The 24,327-nt window shown below is 40.2% G+C and overlaps 1 protein-coding gene across 1 annotated transcript in view; it reads left to right on the plus strand.

The window, feature by feature from the left end:
• Positions 1-1,440: 1,440 nt before the first annotated feature.
• LOC126992576 (uncharacterized) overlaps positions 1,441-24,327 on the plus strand; it is a 58,887-nt gene continuing 36,000 nt past the window's right edge. Inside the window, exon 1 of the mRNA XM_050851385.1 lies at positions 1,441-1,579. The gene's annotated coding sequence lies outside the window, so the exon portion shown is untranslated. The remainder of the gene's footprint in view (positions 1,580-24,327) is intronic.

The following is a 24,327-nucleotide window of genomic DNA, read 5'->3' on the forward strand; positions in this document are numbered from 1 at the left end:
ATAAACTGTTACAAACACAACATGCTACAACATAACAACCTCAGTAATTAAGTGTAGACATTGAATGTAACACCAAACAACATAACAACCTCAGTAATTAAGTGTAGACATTGAATGTAACACCAACATTGAGTGAGAAACAAAAGGATATATTATTTCATACCAACGAAGGGAAAATTGAATAACATACATCATTTCCCATAGTTATTCCCTAGTAAGACCTAAACTACAGAAAAATGACGGGATAACGAGTGTGGAAGTCTAGTCCCATGAATTCGTAATCTGTGAATGCAATCAAAGAAATACTCATACGTATTCCCTATTGAAATCCGCTACCACATGCGGACTGAGGTGAGTGAACCGTGAAGGGGACGCATGATGAATGACAAGGATATGTATTGATCTAGCACTTTTTTTTTTACATACATGACATGAATGGGTGTGCCCTCTCTCTCTCTCTCTCTCTCTCTCTCTCTCTCTCTCTCTCTCTCTCTCTCTCTCTCTCTCTCTCTCTCTCTCTCTCTCTCTCTCTCTCTCTCTCTCTCTCTCTCTCTCTCTCTCTCTCTCTCTCTCTCTCTGTGTGTGTGTGTGTGTGTGTGTGTGTCTGAGGGAGAGATGTTTATAGCTATAATTTGCAGGATTGAAGTTATTGTCGTATTGCACTGCCTTCATTCCATATTCAATAATGTTACCCTTGCACTCACAAATGCACATTGCTTAATCACATTTGGATTTAAATCAGTTTGTTAGAATATTTGCCTGGAATTTTTTTGTCAGTGTGGGCCAAGGATTCACATTTTTTTTCATCCCATTTAGTCACAGTTACATGATGAATATGATCTCTGAGTGGATAATGATGATAATGATTTGAACTGTAAAAGAAGTAATGTTAAAAAGGGGGAAGACAAAGCAGTGGAGAGGAGAAAAAGGCGAATAAGTGAAACAAAGAGAATAAGGAAATTTGTTGGTTATGATGATGACGTCAAAATATGGAAATGGTGGTGAAAATTAGGTTAAAATATTGGGATGGTGGTTATATTAAGATTAACGAGGGTGATAGGGCGGTGAGGGAAAAAAAGTATAAAAAAAATTGATATTCATGATAATGCGGATGCTGTCAATGTAGATTAAAAAAAAAGGAATATCGAACCAAAGAGCGAATAATAATGTCCATAATTATACTGAAATTGATGGTACTGAGCACACCCTCACCCACAAACAAACAAACAAACAAACAAACAAGCGCAAACACACACGTCTAATATCTCTCTCTCTCTCTCTCTCTCTCTCTCTCTCTCTCTATCTATCTATCTATCTATCTATCTATCTCTATCTATCTATCTATCTATCTATCTATCTATCTATATCTCTCTCTCTCATCCCTCCCTCCAGGCAATACAGGTAAAGAATCAATATTATCGGTAAAGGTAAATCACAGACTCCTCTTCTCGCTTTCAGGACGAGGCCAGCCAATCTACCAGTGAGTTTCGTAATCAGCCTAACCTGAGTCCCACCGACAACCAATCACCGCTCGTTAATACCAGAGCTCAAGGGGACTTACCTGGGCAGCTCACAGCAGGTAAGACGAGGAGAAGGGAAAGCGGGTAAGGAGTGCATGAAGGAAAGGAATGAAGAGGAAGGATTAAAGTGAAAAAAGTGAATGAAAGTGGAGAAATGCGACGAAAAAGGTGAAGGGAAAAAAGAGAATGAATGTGGAGAAATGAGATGAAAAAGGTAAAATTGAGGAAAGGAAGAGATAAATGGATAAATGGAGAAACCTTGAGAAATTAGATTGGAAGAAAGGAAGAAACGATAGGAGAGGGAAGATAGAGGAATTAGAGTTTGAAATTTGATGAAGGGAAAAGAAAAACTGAGATAAAACTTATCAACCTGTGCAATTGAAATTATTAAACGAAAGTGTGAAAAGAAAGTAGATAAAAAACACAAAGGGGTGGGAAAAAAATAGTTTGAACAAGGAAGGAAATGAAAGCAGGATGGAAATGGATGAAGAGGAAAATGAGAAGGGATATAAAGGTCACCTTGAAAGTGAAGAAAAGGGGAGGAAAAGAAAGATCAAAAATTATGTAGGCGCATCAGAAGGGATGAAGGGAGAACGAAGAGGAGGATAACAGGAAATACGGATTAATGAAAGGATAAAGCTGACAAGACAAAGGAAAAACAAGAAAAGGGGGGCCAAAATAGACATGAAAAATAGCAAATACGAAAGGAAAGAAGGAACAGTGCTAAAAGGATGATAAAAAAAAATATGAGAAGAAGAAACACAAGAAAGCAACACTGATGGGCAGGTTGGATAAGAACGGCAGTGTAAAACAGAAAACACACACAGAAATAAACTCTGCCCCCCTCCCCCCCCCCGAAAAAAAACAGGCGCATAAAGGAAGCAACTGTAAGAGCAGGGTGGATAGAAAAGGTTGAGATACAGAAACAAAAAAATCATGACATTCGTTGCAAAAAGAAAAAAAATTGTGTATATATTTATTCATGAATCTATCTATCTATCTATCTATTTAACGAAATACTCGCATGTCGCTTTTTAGTTTCCGGAGCATTGCTGGAAAGTGTATGAAAACATGGAATATGCGATGAATCCTTACACTCTCTATATTAAAGTTTACTTTTAAATTTGCATCTCCAATAAAACTGACTCTTTTATTCCTCCACCGTTTGAAACTAATGGATATCAGTTATGACGGTTAAAAAAGTGAGCAGCGATCACAGGATCCATCGAAAAACACATACACACACGAATAATGCAAACTGATAACGCCGATCAAAGAAAACTCAGTAAAACATCGATGCGGGTGAGTAATCCGCAACACAAACACCACACCATCATCAAACACAAGCAGGAGACACACGCTACAAAACTGTGTTGAAATAAAAATAAAGGCACAGGATAACAGCCGTATCAAGGGAAAGCAAAGCCATATATATGAGCAAAGATATTGCCATCATAACTGAATAAAGAAGTTATGAGGGCGCACTAAACCGCATATGGAACACAATTTTGCGCAAAAAAAAAAAAATAATAATGATAACTTTAATACTACTACTACTAACAATAATAATAATAATAATAATAATAATAATAATAATAATAATAATAATAATAATAATAATAATAATAATAATAATAATAATAATAATAATAATAATAATAATAATAATAATAATAATAATAATAATAATAATAATAATAATAATAATAATAATAATAATAATAATAATAATAATAATAATAATAATAATAATAATAATAATAATAATAATAATAATAATAATAATAATAATAATAATAATAATAATAATAATAATATTAATAATCATAGTAATAATAACAGTATACTAATACGGTTACTACTACTGCTGTTCGTCCTTCCTTTACTACTATTACTACTACTTACAAGACTAAGACTATGACTATTACTACTAACACAGCTGCTACTACTATAACAAATACTAATAATTTCACGTAGCAAAAGACCAGACCAAGATGGCAAGCAGAGTAAAGGCAGCAATTAACTCCCTCCTTAGTGAAGCGTTTAATTAATTAACTCGCCACAGGTATAAGAGCCTACAGGGTACACAGGTCACCTTCTCAGCGGTGCACGATTAGCGGCAAATGGGGAACAGACACGCCCGCTCCTTCCTCCCTTCCTTCCTTCCCGTGCCTTGCCCCTCGTCGGCTGCACCTCACCGCCAAAAACTGTCCGTGATACTCTCCGTTGATTGGAAGTGACGGATTGTTGTTGTTTTCTGTTCTTTGTTTACATTTTATTTTCTGTGGGGTTATTCCGTGCTGCAGAATAACGAGGCCTGCACACCGTACCCATCTATGACGTCACACCTACACCCACCCACCCACCCACCCACCCACACACACACACATGCACACTCACATTTTCGTTCCACATCGTTTCGGGTGTGGCAGCAGCTTTCAAGGTCCTGCGCCTCGCCATTAGTGTCTACGCGGAAGTAAATAAAGTTACAGGAAAATGTTTTCTTTTTATTACCTGAGTGAACCAACTCTTCCATAAAATGCATTAAATGTTTGTCTCTGTCTGTCTGTGTGTTTGCTCTCTCTCTCTCTCTCTCTCTCTCTCTCTCTCTCTCTCTCTCTCTCTCTCTCTCTCTCTCTCTCTCTTTAATTTTGTTGGTTTATTTATTTATTTATTTATTTTTGGCAACTTGATATATGCTCATGCTGGGACGTAACGATAGATTGATAGGTATAAATGGGTTTCTGGGTCGAGAGAAAGAAAGAAAGAGGCAGCCCTATTTGGTCCCTCTCTGTTCTTTTATTAACCACTCCCTTTTTCCTCTCGCCCGACCCTCTCACTTATTTAAGCAGTACGGCCGCTATGAGCCTGTCCTTCCCTCTTCTCCCGTCCACAGTAATTTTCTCTCTCTCTCTCTCTCTCTCTCTCTCTCTCTCTCTCTCTCTCTCTCTCTCTCTCTCTCTCACTCTCTCTCTCTCTTAACCCTCACTGCCCATTGCTCCTACCAATGTTTTTTCTCCTTTTATCACAATATTTTTACTCCCCCACTACATTCCCCCTCCTTTCCCCCGCTTCCCTGTCTACCTGCTTTTCCTCTCCCCCTCTTTCTTCCCTCCCTCACTCCCTTCTTTCTCTCGATTCCGCTCTTCTATGCGAACGTAAAAACCGCAATTTTCTCAACTTTTTTACGAAAGATTAATCTCTCTCTCTCTCTCTCTCTCTCTCTCTCTCTCTCTCTCTCTCTCTCACACACACACACACACACACACACACACACACACACACACACACACTTTCAGCTTTGGTTTTAGTTTTTTTCTAGAATTCAGTTTCACGAAGACCTGAAAACATAAAAGATCAAAATACTAAACGATAAAGTCTGAGACGATACAAATACTAAAAACACAACAAAACCGTGAAATTGAGGAAATATAGTTGAAAGAAATACAAAGAGTGGCCCTTACACTATTGCGAATTCAATTAGTAGATTGGTTATGTGGTGCGCGTTGCATCTACACTATTCCTATCAACCATCACACTCACCACTACTATAATTACCACCACTACCAGCACCAGCACCACCTCCACCGCCAGCACCACCACACACGTTCAATCGCCATAACCACGAACATTATCCCCCGCCCCCACCACAAATAAGAAGAGCAATCACCATCACCATTAGGCCTAACTTCACCCCCACTGACGCCACGACCCTCCTCACCACTACCACGGTCATTGCTCGCACCAACATCATAAAAAATACCAGTAATATCAGCTTCAGCAGTACTAACATCACCACTAACACCACCAAAACAGCATCTACACACCAACACCATCCCCACCACTACTGTCACAACCACTACCACAATTAGAAAAACACCCTTAAGGTCAACTTCAATAACATTACAAACATCACAAAACCTAAATCACCATACACTTGCTGTATCATCGCCATCACACACAAAAGTTATCGCCACTACCACCGTAAGAAATAACAATAACATCAGCATTTAGATAACCACCATCGCCACACACATCACCACCAGCACCACTATAACATCTGCCATATCTCGCCCACCACATCCTCCACCACCATCACCTCAAAAACTACCTTCACTCTCTATTACCGCCAATCACAGTCATCATAACCTCCATCAGAAATACCCGGCAACACCAGTCCTAGGACCACCACCACCACCACCATCGACATTATCGCGAAACACACTCACGTAATCACATGCAAATGAAGCAGAATTCACACGTTTCACATCACAAGCATCAGCTCGGTAATTTATCAGCCGCTGCAGTCTTCGTCATGTTTCCGATTGGAACATCAGACCTCAAGACTAAAACAAAAAAACTCACAAAAATAGATGTAAAAAGGATCAAAACTGTCTATGTTTCTATGTCAAGATCTGCAGGAAAGTATTGATCCCTCTGCTCTGAGTTTGATCGCTGGCTTCAAATAGAGTGGCCACAATGCACATCGCTTTCCTCTGCATAAAACATGAAACATCTCGCCCACTCTTTTTTTAACTGACATGTCACGGCTCGAATAATAACATAGAAATCGGAATACTATAAGAAAATACCCAATTCATCGTAGCATATTCTCTATAACTCGTTGTTGTACATAAAAGCAATTTTGTTTGTCCCTCATATAACATCTCACTTAGTTTAAAAAAAAAAAAAAAAAAAAAAAAATATATACATATATATATATATATATATATAGTTATATATATATATATTTATATATATATATAAATATATATATATATATATATATATATATATATATATATATATATATATATATATATATATATATATATATATATATATATATATATATATATATATATATATATATATATATATATATATATATATATATATATATATATATATATATATATATATATATATATATATATATATATATATATATATATATATATATATATATATATATATATGTAGAGGTTCTAAAAATCATACAGGAACGAAATACTCCAATAAGTACCCAAGTCAATGTTCTGTTGTCTCCGCAGTTCGTAGTTTTACATTAAAGCAGCTTTTGATTACCCCTCATTTACCATACAGCCCAAAGATTAAAACAGATGTCGGGGTTTTAAAAATCATTCAGAAGAAAAGTAATGGTACAAAAAAATATCGAATTCAACGTTCCATTTTCACGGCAATTCGTTGTTCTGGTATTTGTCGCGATCTTGATGGCGTGACACGTTTGACGATATATGATTGGCCGAAGATCGGATACTTGCAAACAACAGAGACAAAACTGTATATTCCTTTCATTATCGTGTTGTATATATTTGCTGTGGAAACTCGGAAGATGCAGACCAACGATAAGGAAATAGAATTGTAAAGAACAACCTATAACTGATCTGCACGACTCACGAGAACAATAAAGTGGTATTGAGCAGGAGTATGAAGAATGAGCGGGAGGAAATAGAAGAGGAATGAGAAAGCGATATGAAAGTTTTCGGGAGCAAGTATATATTCAAATCCAGTGGCATCAACGTAAACTCTTTGAAGAAGAAATTTCAGTGAAAGAAGACTAAAAATAAATGTGTCTGCATAAAATGAAAATGTAAATGTGACCGAAAAAAATCCACGAAAGCTAACAGAAGTAACGATGTGCAAATAGCATGAGAAAAGATTAAAGAAATGAAGAAAAAGGCCTCCAGTGCAGATTTTCTTTTTTTTACGATTCGCCTAGGGCGCAGACAGGCTTTCTTGGTGGGGCCTGCAGCCCATTATGGAGCAGGCAAGTGTTTGAAGTGGCGCCATCTTGCTTGGCTCATGCTGCCCCCTTCTCTAGGAGTTCATCTTTGATGCTCTCTTTAAAGAGAATCTAGTGTTCGGATTGATAGATGGTCTTCAGGACAGCATGTGGGTAGTCTTTGGCCACTCGGCGAAGACCAAAAAATTGTCAGCTCGTAGCAGCGGCGGGCGGGACGCGAACCAGCGTCCTCCTTGACGCCGCGCCCGGACGCTGACCATTCAGCCACAGCCTCCCCCAGATGGGGAGAAACAAATATGTCAAGCAGCTAATGTACTAAGACCAAAGGAGCTAATACAGTAGAAAAAAAGAGAAAACAGTTCATCAAACAAAAATCAGAGAAAAGCAATAGCCAGACGAATAAGAGGCAAAGCGATGATGTAAGAAGAACCGTACAGATACTGACGTAGACAATACCGAAAATTAGATCCCGGCGAGGCGAGGGATGGCAGTAATAACGCCCTGATGAGATCAATCCATGGAAGAAACAGGAAGAAGCAGGAGGGGAAGACAGGGAAGTGCAGGCTTAGGAATAGAAAAAAAAGGTGGGAGGAAAAAGGAAAACTATTGGAAAAAGAAAGAAAATGTGATGAGCCAAAGAGGGAAAATTATGGAGAAAAAATGTGGTAGAAACGAGAGACTGGAAATGAAGAAGGAAACGAGATGAGATGCTAAAGGTTGGGAAAGATATGAAGTAGGAAAGCAAAAAATAGGCATATATACTTTCCAAAAAGGAAAAGGGGACAAAGATATGCTTAATAGCGAGGACTGAAAAATAAACATAGATATAAACAAAATGGACTGGCATGAAGAAGGAGAAGATGAGATGCTAAAAGATGGGAAAGGATATGAGATGAATGATGAAAAAAAAAAGAGAAAAGAAGCTTACTGGAATAGGATTGAAGATGATGCACAGGAACTATAGAAAAAGGAAAAATCGGGTACCATAGGAGACAGGTTGGGAAGAAGAGAGTTTTCTAGAGGAGCGGACCGAGTTTATGCAAGTATGAAGATTTGCAGGAGGAAAGGGAAAGAGATGCAAATGAATCGGAGGCTTTAAGGGGGAGAGAAGAAGATGAGGGGAAGCTTGAAAATACGGAAACCATTACGGGTGGGCCTGAAATCAATCAGAGAGAGGAATACATAATGTGAGGGTACGTTGGGAAATGAAAATGACCACCTGAAATGCATTAGGAAGATGAGTCTGTGGTTGGGTAGAGAAGGTCCGAGAGAGAGAGAGAGAGAGAGAGAGAGAGAGAGAGAGAGAGAGAGTGTAATGATTTGAAATTCCTAGTCAGACATGAACAATAGCAACACACACACACACACACACATACCAACACACACACACACACACACACACACACACACACACACACACACACACACACACACACACACACGCAACCCCCCCCCCCCCACACACACGCACCCCCCCCTCACACACACACACAGACACACACGCACACACATCCTTCACCTCACTCTGTCTCCCGGTCGTGTCTTCCTGGAACATGCCAGTTATATCCGCGCTATGGACCTGAGGCAACGATTGTCTGATATCGCCAACGCCGCCACTACCATGCACTAGCCGTGTGCCTTTTGTTAAGTCTAAGCGAATGTGAGTTTATGAATGAAAGTTTACGGTGTTTTACCTAACTGGTTTAGATGTGCTTGTGTTTGTAACTGTGTGTGTTTGTTCATCAAAATGCGTTTCTTTTCAGGAACGCAATGAGTTAATTGTGTTTTGCGAAAATTATTTTGATTTTTGTGGTTATGTAACCTGACATACTCTGGCATTCTCTCTCTTACCTTGATTGTTTTATGGTCTTTTCCACTGCATCGTATTATGCAGGCCACTATAAAAAAAAAATGAAAAAGTGCACGGCACGCAACTCAGACAAATGAGTCAAGCAAAAAATGTGATGAAAAAGCTTTTTCTTTATGTTAGCGAGGTGCCTTGATACTCTTTTCTTTTAATAGTTTCATGGCCAAGAGAAAACCCACGCACTGGGTTATTCTGTATAAATTTCCATCAAAGTTGTTGAAATAGTTATGTTGAAATATTATTTTATATGACAATTATATATATATATATATATATATATATATATATATATATATATATATATATATATATATATATATATATATATATATATATATATATATATATATATATATATATATATATATATATATATATATATATCACTTTTATCGTTTTGTTTTCACTGGCAAATATATCGCTGTGGAAATGGGCACATTTCATTTTCAGCAATACGGTTTATTAGCAATATTTTTTTTCTTTTTTTCTTTTTCACGTTTCGGCCTATTGCGCCGGTATGCTTTCTTGGTGGGGCATGATGGTCGACCCCAGCCCGTAATGGCACAGGCAAGTGGTCGACCCCAGCCCGTTATGGCCCAAGCAAATGTTTATAGTGCCACCATCTTGCTTGGCTCATGCTGCCCCCTGGAACTCATCTTTGACCTCTCTTTAGAAAAAGAGTTGAGTCCAGGTTGATAGGTGGTCTTCCGAACAGCATATACACGCATGGGTGATCGTAGGCCACTTGGCGGTGACTGAAAAATGAAACCTCTTGCGGAGAGCAGATCTCGAACCGGCGTCCTCCTGGACCCAGCGCCGGCAAGCTAACCACCCAGCCTCCTAATATTTTGTTCTAAAGTCTAGTTATTTAAATATCAAATTTTCTTTATATCTATGTATCTACATATATTACAACATTTATTATATTTCTGATAAGAAACTAAATATATAAATTCATCAATCAGGCAACGTCAACACCAAATATATAATGTATCTTATGTGTACGTACTTTGGTATGTATGTAATATGTACGCATAGGTGTGTATCTGTCATCCACGTAACTACAACCTATCTCTTTTTTTTTTTTTTTTTACTTGTCTCTGCGGTCCTCAACATCAGCCAACCATCCTGAGGGCGACAGCTGACTAATGAACAATTATCTGTTCATTATCCTTCTGGTGGGTAATTAAGGAAATTTATACCTGGAGTTTGCACATGATATATATATATATATATATATGTATATATAGATATGTATATATATATATATATATATATATATATATATATATATATATATATATATATATATATATATATATATATATATATATATATATATATATATATATATATATATATATATATATAAGAGAGAGAGAGAGAGAGAGAGAGAGATAATGTTATGACCTTAAGCGCCAAGAGGTCATTCCGTGCAGGGCGAGAGGTCATTACCACGAGAGTTAGACGTTCTCGAGGCCGCGGCCTTCTGATAATGTCACAGCCAAGGGGATTCTCAGCTCAGAACGAGAGAATCTTTGAACCCCAAACGAGGAGACCTTCAAACTTAGTGATTCTTTTCCTATCTAAATGCAACTTTGCCTTGCTAATTCACACGATAAAATCTACATTCAACCCAATCAATCCTAGCCAAACGTATCCCATTACTTAGCCTAACATAACACAACAACAATCCCAGCCAAATCCAACTGTAACTGGCATAACCACACCTCACATCCTACCATTCCTAACTAAACCTGATCTATTTTAATCTAACCCAACCTAACTCCACTTCATCGATGAACCAATAAAAATATTGATATAGCTTAATCTAGAGCGAACCAAGATATTGACTTATTCTTTCAGAAAAGAAAAGGTGGAGGACAGATGAGATAAAAGAGGCAATTAAGGAGAGAAGGAGGACCCACAAGAAAACGTTACAGATATATGTGACAGAGGATTTGACAGATAGTCAAAAGAAAAAGTACAGAGAGTACCACGTTGTTGAAGAGACTTTACCACTTATGTATATGCATGATGTCATGATATCCATTCATGTAAACTACACTGCCATGTAAACTACACTGGTAAGTGATGATATGTTGATTAAATAATGGGTGAATATTGAAACCAGTTCATTCTGTCATCAGGTGTGAAGGTTGATTGATTTATCATTTTGTTTGTCTCTGTTTGCAAATGTTCTCTTATTTCTCACTCACTTTTCAACAATAAGTAAGGATACAATATATATTAGGTAGGCCTGTCGGCTTGGCGATAACATTAACTAACATAAGTATAACTAATGCCTACTGATAAACTGACGCATATGGTTGGAGTTGATTTAACTGGCTTTCATGTATCGCCATAAGAGGTTACACGCGTCAGGACCATCGATATATCTTACGATGTTGATAAATCAGTTGGCTCTCTGTATGTTCAGCGTTACTGAGACCATCAAAAGGAATTATGTAGATACTGAGAGGAACATTGATTTCCACCTCACCACCAGGGCTTCCAATGGACCACCATGAGGGTCTCCTCGAGCACACTCCTCCGTTTACGTCAAACACTTGAAGAGATTAATTAATTTGCTCCACCTCCGAGGCTTGTGGGGGTCCCTTCACTGTCCCCCCCTTCAGGGATGGCATTGACGGCGAGTGATCGAGTTCCGGGAGGCGAGCCACTAGGTGGTGTTCGTGGAGAAGACAGGTATGTGGGTGCGAAGCAATGCCACGGAGAAATCGCTGCCTTGACACCCAACACACACACTCCATTCGTGCCACCTGTCGGCAACCACCACCATTGTATTTCAGAGATACCCAACTTCAATTATGTCCCCCGTCGATGCACTGGTGCCGAAAACGTACACAGTCTATTTACATTATATTCACCCTAGCAGTCATCTAACACACACACACACAGACACACACACACACACAGAGAGAGAGAGAGAGAGATATATATACTGTGTTCAGTCTAGTTACATACGGAGGAAGCCGTTCTAGGAAGTGTTGTCCACGGAGAGTCTTGATGGTGCTGTGGGAATCCATGTTCATCTCAGTATGCATATCTTTAGGATGGTCTCACGGGCGCTGAACATACAGGAAGCCAATACATTTATGGACAACTTAAGACGGATTAATGGTATGTTTGTATGCCCCCTCTTTTGGCGATACAAGACCGTTAATCATACAGAATGAGGTTCGTGCCTTCCTCAAGGCGAAAACGTTAATTGTTGACAGAGAGCGAACACTGTTTCCCTTAATATAAGTAGAGTGGAAGTGTGTCGTTTGAGGTCCCTGCTGTATCCGTCAATTGATTAATGAGCTCTAAGTTTGTTAGCCTTTTTGTTAGCTGTTTTTTTTGTGTGTTTTTGATTAAGGCGCGAACTGTTATCTCACGTGAGGTCCGGTGTACCGTTGCCTGCTTTCTCCAGTTGATAGAAGTCGTGAGACAACACAATAGCCTTTTAGTTAAGTGATGTGGGTTATGTGTTGGCCGAGCGGAGCCGTTAAGTTCACTTTGAGTTCACTTAATTTACTCTCTCTCTCTCTCTGGTTGATTAAATGGTTGTATTGCTTTTTAAATATATTCACAGAATAGTTACAGTATTTTGTGGACGAGTCGTAAGTCGTACGCACACTCCGAGAAGTCCTGTGCCCTCGTCCGCCGCCCGCTCTGATCTGCCGGCTTCTCTTGGTACAGGAGCGGCCAGCGGATAGCATGCTTGCTGAATCAGCACCGTTCCCACGGCAAGGAGCACCTCCTAAGCACAACGTAGCGTCTGTGTGTAACGTCCTGGCGCCACTGGGCCATGGCGATACGACATACATTCACACATTCACATTTTTTTATAATATACACATTACAAGTTCTCTCTGAGAGGGTGCTGGCTACCGATCGCAAGTCCAGCAAGTGATCTGCCTTGGGTGAATGATATACTGCAAGGGCGTATCTTGTTATTCACTTTATATTCTACACCAGCAGCATCAAAACAGTCTATTTCAGGATATCCTTACTGACACACACACTCCGCTCACATTCCTTGCTGCTAAAAATTCACCAAACACCAAAACAGTCTATTTGTGTATCTCCCCCGCTATTTGCCATCCTCGATTCACGAAATAAATGAAAGTCAGGAAAGCAAAGACTATCTTGAGGGGGTTAGTTTTCATTATCATATAAAAAACGAACCGATTGCAATCCTCACCATTGACTCTACAGTATAACACAAAGGTTTTCAGATTTCAGTGGACAACAACGAAACAATTCATAAATTACTAATGCCTTAGCTCAGCCTATTCCATTTCCATCCATGCACAATGCAGCCAACATTCTCCTATCTGTTGTTATTCTAATACTCTCTTCTCCATCGTGAACTCACGGTGCAAACCATATTTCAACAAACAAAAAGTCAAACTACTCACCCACCACAGTAACCCTTTCCATTTCAAACCTTGCCCAACGTAAGGTAACCAACATTCCCCATCATTCACTACTCTAATACTTTCTCCTTAATTACGACCTAACGGTACACATCATTACAATATCGTTCATCTGATTGCCTACAATATACCATTTATACCTGAAAATGGTCCTCTCCTAATGTCAACGTGTCTTCGCTTGCCAATTACAAATAAGAAGGGGAACCATTTGCTTACGCTTGAGTGGCATAAAAAAATAAAAGATGATAATAAATGCATAATAAACGATGCGGAAATAATGAAGAAAAAAAATGAATGAGCCTTCCTTTTTCTCGCTTCCATTTGCATGTGTTTTCTTTTTTTCATACACTCTTTTTTTCAATAAGAAGTGGTGGAAAAATATTTATTGAGTTGGCGAGTCGGCTTGCTAACATTTTTCAGCATATATTTATCATTTCTCCTTTGCGATGAATAAGTTAAAGAATATGCAGGTAATGTCTGTCTGTTTGTCTGTATGTAGGTTTGTCTGTCTGTCTGTATGTCTGTGTGTATGTATGACTGTGGTATAATTCTGAAAAAAATGTTGCATATAAGAATTAAAATATGAAAAGTATGGGATGAAAAAGTTTGACAAAGAAAAAAATGCTCTAATATTTACAGCTAAGGCGTCGTTAGCTGCACAAAGTCTCATCATAATTTGCTGAACGTAAAAAATGGTGTAGGTGAGAACGTGTTTTTTGTATATGAATATCTGTTTTTTTGTCTCCATCTTTTTTTTTATCTTTCTAATCTTTCTGTACGTGTGTATGTGTCCGTGTATACATCTTCTTCCTTCTCTCTGTCTGTCTTGCACCATTTGAAGTCCCCAGCCGGTCATTACACGTTCCGACCATAAATAAGTTTTGTCATTCTTTGTCATTCCCTACTCACGTTATTCATTTTTGTTATCTTAAAATCAGCCAACGTGTTTCTTTCACCTCCTTCACATTCTACCTTCTGATTTCAAGTTTCAGATTTTAGTTCAGATATTTTACAGTATAAGTTCGAAATCACGTCCATGCGTCATTGCACATCAGCATCTGGATATCCTACGTATTGTTTATCGCTAATATTGCGAATTGAGTTCGTTTGTATTGATGGTGTAACTGTGCTTCTGCGTAATGTTGCGAAGTCCTTGATAATACACCAAAAAATATTATGTTGCTGATAGTACGAATACTGAAAAGGACAACCCCCCAAAATCGGTATGCATAACCCTGTTAAATGCACCGTTATAAGTCAAAACAATATGTATATAATAAACTTTCTTTTCTTGTAACAATTTCATGGAACTTTTTTTTAGTCAATAGTTAAACCTTTTTTACTCCAGCATTTATGTTCCTTGGATATGCCGTTGTCTCTGGTTCATTTTTGTAGCCGTGATATTTACCTAAACTTCTTTCATCGTAGTTTTGCTGCCTGGGTCTTTGTGTCTGTTTCAGAGGCTTTAAAATATCTCTTAAACATTACTTTTCTCCGTGGTTCGTTATTTCTTTCGTGAGTTTCGGTCTTGTGGTTTTCGTGGAGAGGAAAATAAAAACACACCAGCAAACTCTCTCAGCACACGTCACCTCCATTAAATTGAGGCAAGATATTTCACCTCTTTCTCCAAACTCTTCGTCGTCTGACTTAAGAGCAAAATTTATTATCGGCGTAACGCTTTCCGAAGGTTTGAGTTGTGTTTCGCAAAGTTTCGTATCGCCGCACAGCCTGCTCCCGTAAACGGTTTTCAATGCCATGCAAAAGAAGGAGGACAAAAAATATGAGTGAACTTCGCTCCGATTTACACTGAACACAAAAAGCAATACTAACAGTTGAGGCAACGGGATAATTGGTGCCTGCATTCTCAACACAATGCCTCATACAAATGTAAATAACAGCACCCTATTGCGGATAAAATATTCGTGCACGATGGAACCGATAAATGAGAAATGAAAGCCGTGTAAGATATTAATGTAGATGCATAAAACAAGACCGCGCAAAGACAAATAAAAGGAAAATAATATTTTTAAAGACTCACTTAGACTAGGCAGTCAAAGAATGGGAAGAATAAAAAAACAAAATAAATTAGCGGGTGCATAAAACAACTCGTCACATAAAAGGTATTTAAAAGCACGTCAGAAAAGAACAATTACAAAAACAAGGGAACATAAGTAACAAAAGAAAACCATGTTACTAAATGCAAAGTCCCTCTCCGATTATTCTCCTCACCGGCTTCACGTCCTTGCAACGAGGGGAGGAAACTTAAACACAAAGAAACGAAACGGGTTCTGTTCTCTTTGGGGCGATGCTTAAATTCCCTGGAGTGGAGAGGGAAGGATCTATTTAAATTCATGTAGGTGATATTAAGAGGCCTTTAGATAGCCAGGGAAGATGTGAAAAGGTGTACTGGATATTTTATCACACTTCAACTGTTTACATCTACACATACTGAAGAGATCACAAGCACGCCTAAGGAAACAGGATGAGGAAGAAGAGGCCAGGCGTGAGACGAGGTAGGGGTGGGAGGCGTAGGAGCAGGAGGCATCTACGTAAGCCAAGACTAAAGTGATGGGAAGGAATAGGGGAGAAAGGCGGTTAGGACAAGACGAAAGGAGCACCCGAAGTAGAATGAACATGACCTAAAGGGCAGGGGAATGGAAATGCCTACAGGAAGGCTTTGAGGATCGACACAAAGGACCGTCAAGGGACTAAAGGACGGGGGGTGTGGGGAGGTGAGGTGAAGGATGGTAATAGTGAAGGAGAAAGATTGTAGGGTAAGGAAGGGAAAAGAAAGGAAGGTGAAAGAGGTGAAGAGGGAGAGGGTAGAGGTCAAATGAGGAGGAAGAGAGAGAGAGAGAGAGAGAGAGAGAGAGAGAGAGAGAGAGAGAGAGAGAGAGAGAGAGAGAGAGAGAGAGAGAGAGAGAGAGAGAGAGAGAGAGAGAGAGAGAGAGAGAGAGAGAGAGAGAGAGAGAGAGAGAGAGAGTGAAGTCCTTGAGAGAGAGAGAGAGAGAGAGAGAGGAGAGAGAGAGGAGAGAGAGAGAGGTGAGAGAGAGAGAGAGAGAGAGAGAGAGAGAGAGAGAGAGAGAGAGAGAGAGAGAGAGAGAGAGAGTGAGTGTAAAGAAATGGTTACAAAAACTAATTATTAACACACACACACACACACACACACACACACACACACACACAATCACGCACACAAACACAAACATACATGCGTTACTCCTAGAGAGGACGCGAGAGACGGATTTCGTTGTAAAAAGTCACAATTCAACAAAAGACAATAGCGACGAGGGAGCAGAAAGGAATACAAAAGCGGCGTAACAAACGATGAATACTTTTACTGTCGTCTCTCTCTTCCGTCACACTCCTTCCCGGAAAACCGACAAAGAGAAGAAAAACATATATCCAGGACAACAACATAACGTAGACAGAGTGGAAGCGAGGATATGAAAATACAAAGAAAACGAGTGGCATGTTATTAGAGAGAGAGAGAGAGAGAGAGAGAGAGAGAGAGAGAGAGAGAGAGAGAGAGAGAGAGAGAGAGAGAGAGAGAGAGAGAGAGAGAGAGAGAGAGAGAGAGAGAGAGAGAGAGAGAGAGAGAGAGAGAGAGAGATGAGGACTTGCAGACACAAAGAGACAAACGACCAGACAACATATACACACACACACACACACACCACCCACCCAGCCGACCTGCCTTGGATGACCTCCAGGATTAAGGCCTTAATGCAGCAAAGGAACCGCGCCTTCCACACGGACCGAGCAAGATACAGGGCCCTTCGCAACACAGTCATCAGGGATATCGCAGTGGCGAAGAAGGAGTACTACCCCCAAGAACTACAACACCTGGGGGGCAATAACACCAGCAAGTTGTTCTCCAAGATACGCCATTTGTGTGGTCTGGGCAACCCGTCGTCGGGTTTCCCCTTTCTCCCCTCCTCCTCCTCCCCCCTTGAGATAGCTGAACTGATTAACTCTCACTTTTCCTCCATATGTCAAAGCCTTCCACCCCTAGACCTTGCCTCCCTCCCCGCCTGCCTACCCTCCCCGTCTAATCCTCCCTCTGTGGAGGAGTTTCAAGTTGCCGAAAAGCTCAGATCTCTCAAACTCAAAAGGTCTACTACACCTCTAGATTTACCCATAAAGCTTTATCAGGAGTTTTCCTATGAACTTGCTACCCCCCTTGCCTCCATCATAAATGCCTCCCTCACTCAGAGCAAATGCCCCACAGATTGGAAAACCTCATTCGTCACTCCCATCCCCAAAGTCACCAACCCCACCTCACTTAATGAACTAAGACCCATTGCCATCACTCCAATCCCGAGCCTGCTTTGTGAAGACTTTGTATTTAGCTGGGCATATGATAGTATTCATTACAAAATTGATCAGAGGCAGTTCGGCAACGTTAGAGCCTCCTCCACGACACATTGCCTCATTAGTTTCCTTGATTTCATTCTAAAAAACCTGGAAACCAGAAAAACTTCCTCTGCCCTCGCCTTTATTGACTTTCGGAAAGCCTTCGACCTGGTTGACCACACCACTGTCATCACCAAGGCCATAAACATCGGCCTGCCCTCCCACCTGACATCCTGGCTGGCGGACTTCCTGACGCACCGGCACCAAGCTGTGTGTCATCAGGGCTGCACCTCCACCCTCCAGCCCCTCTCTGCTGGGGTGCCACAAGGGACGCGCATGGGTCCTCTTTGCTTCCTTATTCTGATCAACAATGCACCGTCAGACGCCCCTCATCGCTGAAAGTACGTGGATGATTCTACAGTGGGCATCTCCATCAACAACACAGCCCCTGACTACACACCCCTACAATACATCCTGGACCGACTACAGAGCTGGACGCAAGACAACCACGTCACCATCAACACCAACAAGACGGTGGTGATGCATTTTCACACCTCCACCACTGCCATCCCACCGCCAGCCCTGGAGGTTGGCCCTCACCAGCTGCAGGTGGTTGAATCCACCAAACTACTTGGAGTCACCCTGGACAGCAAGTTGAGCTGGGGCAAGCACGTCACCATCATCATCAGGGCGGCTTCCTACAAACTTTTCATGCTGAGGCGCATGAAGGCACTGGGAGCCCCCCAAAGGTCGCTCAAGGACCTGTACACCACCTTCATCCTTCCCAGACTCCTCTACGCCTCTCCTGCTTGGGCTTCCTCCATCAATAAGACCCAGCAACGCCAATTAGAGAGAGTGCAAAGGCGTGCATGCAGACAGATTCTGGGCAATTCTTACACTAACTACGAGCATGCACTCACCCAGCTGAATATGCCCACCCTACAGGACCGATACCAGACAAACCTGACCAAATTCGGCAAGTCCCTCCTCCACAACCCCCGTCATAGACTTCTACTTCCACCCGCCCTCCCTCCCCCCACTAGACCCACAAGACACCACAATATTCTCGTCCCGGTCAAAACTCGCACGGACAGGTATCGGCTAAGTGCGATACCGACACTTGTGAGGGTCATTAACACCTCCATGATCACATGACCCCTCCACTCCTACACACACACACACACACACACACACACACACACACACACACACACACACACACACATCACCCTTCCCCACTTCCCCCATTACTCACCACATTACTCATTGTATGGTATTTTTGTGTATTTTCAGCCTTATGGCTGCCTACAAATGAATAAACCATTTATTATTATTATTATTATTACACACACGCACACGCGCACACACACACACACACACACACACACACACACACACACACACACACACACACACAAAGTCCGTCAAACTCTCGCCTACACATCTGCGTTAAGGATTCCTTCGTGGCCCCGATAAGCCAGGCGGAGGAGCTTCGTTGGTATATGAAATCTACTCCAAAAAGAGGCAGGAGAATGCGACCTAAGAAAAATAACCGATATTCTTTTCTTTTTTTTCTTTGGCGTTGGGAAAAGGTAATTTGTGAGTGAAAGAAGAGGAGCTGAATGGTAAAGGACAGTGAAGAAGAAGAGAACGCTAGAACAGAAGAAGAAAAAATACACGAAGAGGATGAAAAAGCATTACTTACCCTACCGAAGAGCCGTGCCCCTACAGGAGTTGGTGGCCTTGGTTTGCCTCATCTTCCAGTCTCTTGAACGCTGCAGCAACTGTTCAACAGAATATCTACCACCAACTGCTCTTATTAGTCCATCTATGTAGCTACTGTTCTCTTCTCGCACTCTTTTTCACGGAAGTCATTCCATTATGCTCACATTTCCCATCTTTCCTCTCCTCATCATGTTTTCCAAAACCTTCATCTGTCTCTTTCTATATTCAACATCAGTTGCCTTCCTACTTCCATATTCTGCAGGCCGTCGTATTTCTTCGTGTATTTTCACATTTCAGCTGCCTCCAACCTCTTCACCATCCGTTAGATTACAGTCCAGGTTTCCGACCAATACAGTATAAGAAAACCGCCCAAAGATATGTTTTTACTACTTCTGGTCTGAAATGAAGTGTCTGTTAATCATCATACTCTTCAACCTCTGAAATGCCATCTTTGCTTCACAACTTCTCTTTATTTATTCTTCACATCTTCCATCTTCATTAATGTAACTCCCTAAGTAACTAAGGTCTTGTTTAATTATCTTTTCGTTCATCATTAGAATTAAAGCATCTAGGTGTTGCTATTTTTTTATTTTTACTTATTACCATTACTTCAGTTCTGTCAGCATTTATTCTCAGATATTTTCTTCGCTCTGTTATTTCTCGCCTGGCAGAAGGTCTTGCAGATTCTCTTGCATGTCAGCGATCAGCAACATCGCTAGAATATACTCTTCCTCTTCTGACCTCCGACACAAATTCGTCCCCTTTCTTCAATAAATCTCATGACCCTTTCGCTGTACTGTGAAAACAATCCGGGAATATAACGTAGCCTTGTCGTACTCCTCCTCTAACTTGTGTCCACTCACTTTGCACTGCTCCCTCACGTACCGTTGATTTCTAATTACAATAAAAGTTGTAAATATCTCGAGTCCCTCCCATCCACTCCTACATGTTTCATCATGTTTATTAACTCCTCATGTTTTACTCAGCCGAATGCTTTTTCATATTCTATTAAACACAAAAACCTATATTGCTGCGACTCTGTTTTTCTTTCACTTAACATCCTTGAAATGAATACAGCACTGGTCTTTTCCCTTCCATAAAACCATATTGTTCCTTTGTCACTTCATTCATTATATGTCCTTTTATTCTCTCTGACACGATCTTAAAAATTACTTTTGCTATTCATATTATGTTACTTATGGCCCCTATTGCACTGTATTGCACGTTTTTTTGGGGGGTATTGCTATGAAAATCGACTTGCATATTTCTTCTGTAGGTGAACCACTATTGTAGATTTGGTTTTCAATGTGGGTTTACTCTCTTCCTAACGCACGTAACATTTCCACAACCACAACATTTTCATCAACTGCCTTTCAATCTTTCATTTTCTTTGGAGCAGTCTCAACTTCATCCTCCCTGATTGGATGTCCTGCCGTTGGTACGTCTATTTCTATCTGTTCCGGTCTGTCTTCCTCATATAGTTTTCCAACGTAAAGAGATAAGTGTGCACGTGTATTTATTGAGAACAGAAAAAAGGTTGAGGCTTACATGAACAAATACATTATCATACTATTTTCCTATATGCAAGTAAAAATTCATGCTGATTGTTTTGATTCCTCTCTCTCTCTCTCTCTCTCTCTCTCTCTCTCTCTCTCTCTCTCTCTCTCTCTCTCTCTCTCTCTCTCTCTCTCTCTCTCTCTCTCTCGTTTCAGTAGTCAGGGGAACGTAACAACAAACAAGTCACCAAGTTGGGTGTCCGAGTGTGTGTGTGTGTGTGTGTGTTCCTCACTGTCGTCAGTCTTTCCTCTGTATTCTTCGACATTTTCTCCTCCTCCTCCTCCTCCTCCTCTTTCTCGTCTTACTCTTTCTCTCTCCTCTTCATCATTATCTTCCTCCTCCTCCTCCTCCTCCTTCTCCTCCACATCATCATCATCATCAACATCTTTCTCCTCCTCCTCATCATCTTCCTCCTCCTCCTTCTCTTTCCCTTCCCCCGTAGCCTTTCTCAAAGTTTGGCAATATATTTCTCTAATACCTGTCTAAAGTGTGTATGTGTGTGTGTGTGTGTGTGTGTGTGTGTGTGTGTGTGTGTGTGTGTGTGTGTGTGTGTGTGTGTGTGAGAGAGAGAGAGAGAGAGAGAGAGAGAGAGAGAGAGAGAGAGAGAGAGAGAGAGAGAGAGAGAGAGAGAGAGAGAGAGAGAGAGAGAGAGAGAGAGAGAGAGAGAGAGAGAGAGAGAGAGAGAGAGAGAGAGAGAGAGAGAGAGAGAGAGAGAGAGAGAGAGAGAGAGAGAGAGAGAGAGAGAGAGAGAGAGAGAGAGAGAGAGTAAATTCAAGTGAAAAATCTTAACCCAAACACACAAACCAAAGGTATTAAAAGCATAACACACTGAGGTATGACACTAAATGAGAAACCTTGATATAAACTCCAAGGTATCAAAACATAACCACGAAGATGTAAACGGACAATCTTAACATCAACTCCTACAGTCGATAAAAAAAAAAAAGTTATTTATAGCAAGAAGGGAAAATATGGCAGCAGCAGAACGAAAAACGATAATAAATCCCGTAAAATAAATGGCTTTTCACTTTTATCGACAGTTAAGGGATAAACGAAAAGAGTGTGAACATCGATCATCGTGAGCATGAATAAGTAAATACATAAATAAACGAACTAACGTCTGCAAAACAAATATACGGGAAAAAGTCGATACATATGTTTTCGGGGCACAGCGGGTAAATACGAAAAAAATGTATAAATGTCAGGACAAAGTAAAAAAACAAAAAAAACATAAATAAAAAATAACCCTAAAATAACATATCCAAGAAAATAAAGATAAACACCTATAACAACAGCGATGTGAACGTAACCTTAGAAGAAATATGTGATAGAAACGTGAATACGAGATAAACTAGATACAGAAAAAAAGTATCTAAGAAACCACATTTAGGAAATGATAGAAGAGACGGGCGATGAAAAACACAATATAGCTATCGTGAAGGAACGCAAAAATATACAAGAAACCTGCCACATGATCAATAGAAGATTCAATCGATTAAAAAAATGAAAAAAATGCCAATAGAACATGAATATGATGATAGAAGCGACTCCAATAAAACATCAGAATACGAGAAACCAGCAATAGAAAACAAATACTTCAGAAAATAGCGATAGAAAACATTAATATACAAGAGGCAATGAAAACATAGAAAGGAATATATAACGTATCAGCGTTTTAACCGAGGCACCTCTTAAGCACCTTCGATGCCTAAGCACTAAACGCAATCGCTGCTCCACCTCTCAAACACTATCGAGAAAGCTCATATCATTCATTGTTGGCGCTCGAAGCATTCGCGGGATTATCCACAAATCCGCCCAAAGTCATTTACTCAGTCGATTTTATTAATCCTATATTTATCATCTTTTTCAATCGCATTTTTCTCAAAAGTTAATCAGTTTGAGCTTTGCCTTTCTTTATTTCAGCTTCAACAAAATCGAGTACATTTAAGCTCTGTCTAATTAATCACAGTTTTATCGAAAGCTAATTAGTTTGAGATGTTCACCTAAAGTTATTCCCATTTTTCTTTACTCACTATATCAATCCGATTCTTTCTATACATCTGTGCATAGGCAGATAGACAGACGTAGACAGACAGACACAGACAGACAGACACAGGCAGACGGACAAGGACGAAAACATTATCGGCCGCATCGCTGCACAAACCAACACGCCCGCATAATTACAGCATTAGCTCACGTATTATGCATGCTAATTAGGCCCAGCCAGCGAAATTACATAAGACAACCTAATTACATTTAAGGTGGGGCCGATGGGGTCAGGGTAGGCCTAAGCGTTGTAATAAGAAGTGGAAACGAAAATGAGTGAGGGACTGATAATTAGTTTATCTCTCTCTCTCTCTCTCTCTCTCTCTCTCTCTCTCTCTCTCTCTCTCTCTCTCTCTCTCTCTCTCTCTCTCTCTCTCTCTCTCTCTCTCTCTCTCTCTCTCTCTCTCTCTCTCTCTCTCTCTCTTGTCAAAATCGCCTCAAACCTCAAATTCTCACTGCAATGCATCGATGCAGCAAATAAAGCGAACAGAATGTTGGGCTTCATTAAAAGAAACTTTTTATTCAAGAATAAAGATGTAATACTCCCGTTCTACAATAGTTTAGTCAGACCCCACTTGGAATATGCGGTACAGTTTTGGTCTCCCCACCATGCAAAGGATATTGCTAAATTAGAAGGTGTTCAGCGTCGGGCAACGAAAATGATCCCTTCCTTGCGCAACAAATCCTACGAAGAAAGGCTTTCCACCCTTAACACGTTCTCTCTTGAGAAACGTCGCCTCCGAGGAAAACTGATCGAATGTTTTTAAATACTTAATGGTTTCACGAATGTAGACAGATCAATATTGTTTATGATCGATGACACTTTGCGAACGAGGAACAATGGCGTAAAACTCAGATGTAGACAAGTAAATTCAGACTGCACCAAATTTTTCTTCACCAACGTTGTAGTGCGAGAATGGAATAAGCTCCCACCGTCAGTGGTCCAGTGTAACACGATTGACTCATTCAAAAAAAAGCTCGACCGTCACTTCCTTCAACTTTATCAACTAGAGTAGAAATGCAACGTTTAGGAGCCTTCTGATT

The sequence above is a fragment of the Eriocheir sinensis genome, unplaced genomic scaffold (assembly GCF_024679095.1).
Source record: "Eriocheir sinensis breed Jianghai 21 unplaced genomic scaffold, ASM2467909v1 Scaffold490, whole genome shotgun sequence".
Taxonomy (NCBI): Eukaryota; Metazoa; Arthropoda; class Malacostraca; order Decapoda; family Varunidae; genus Eriocheir; species Eriocheir sinensis.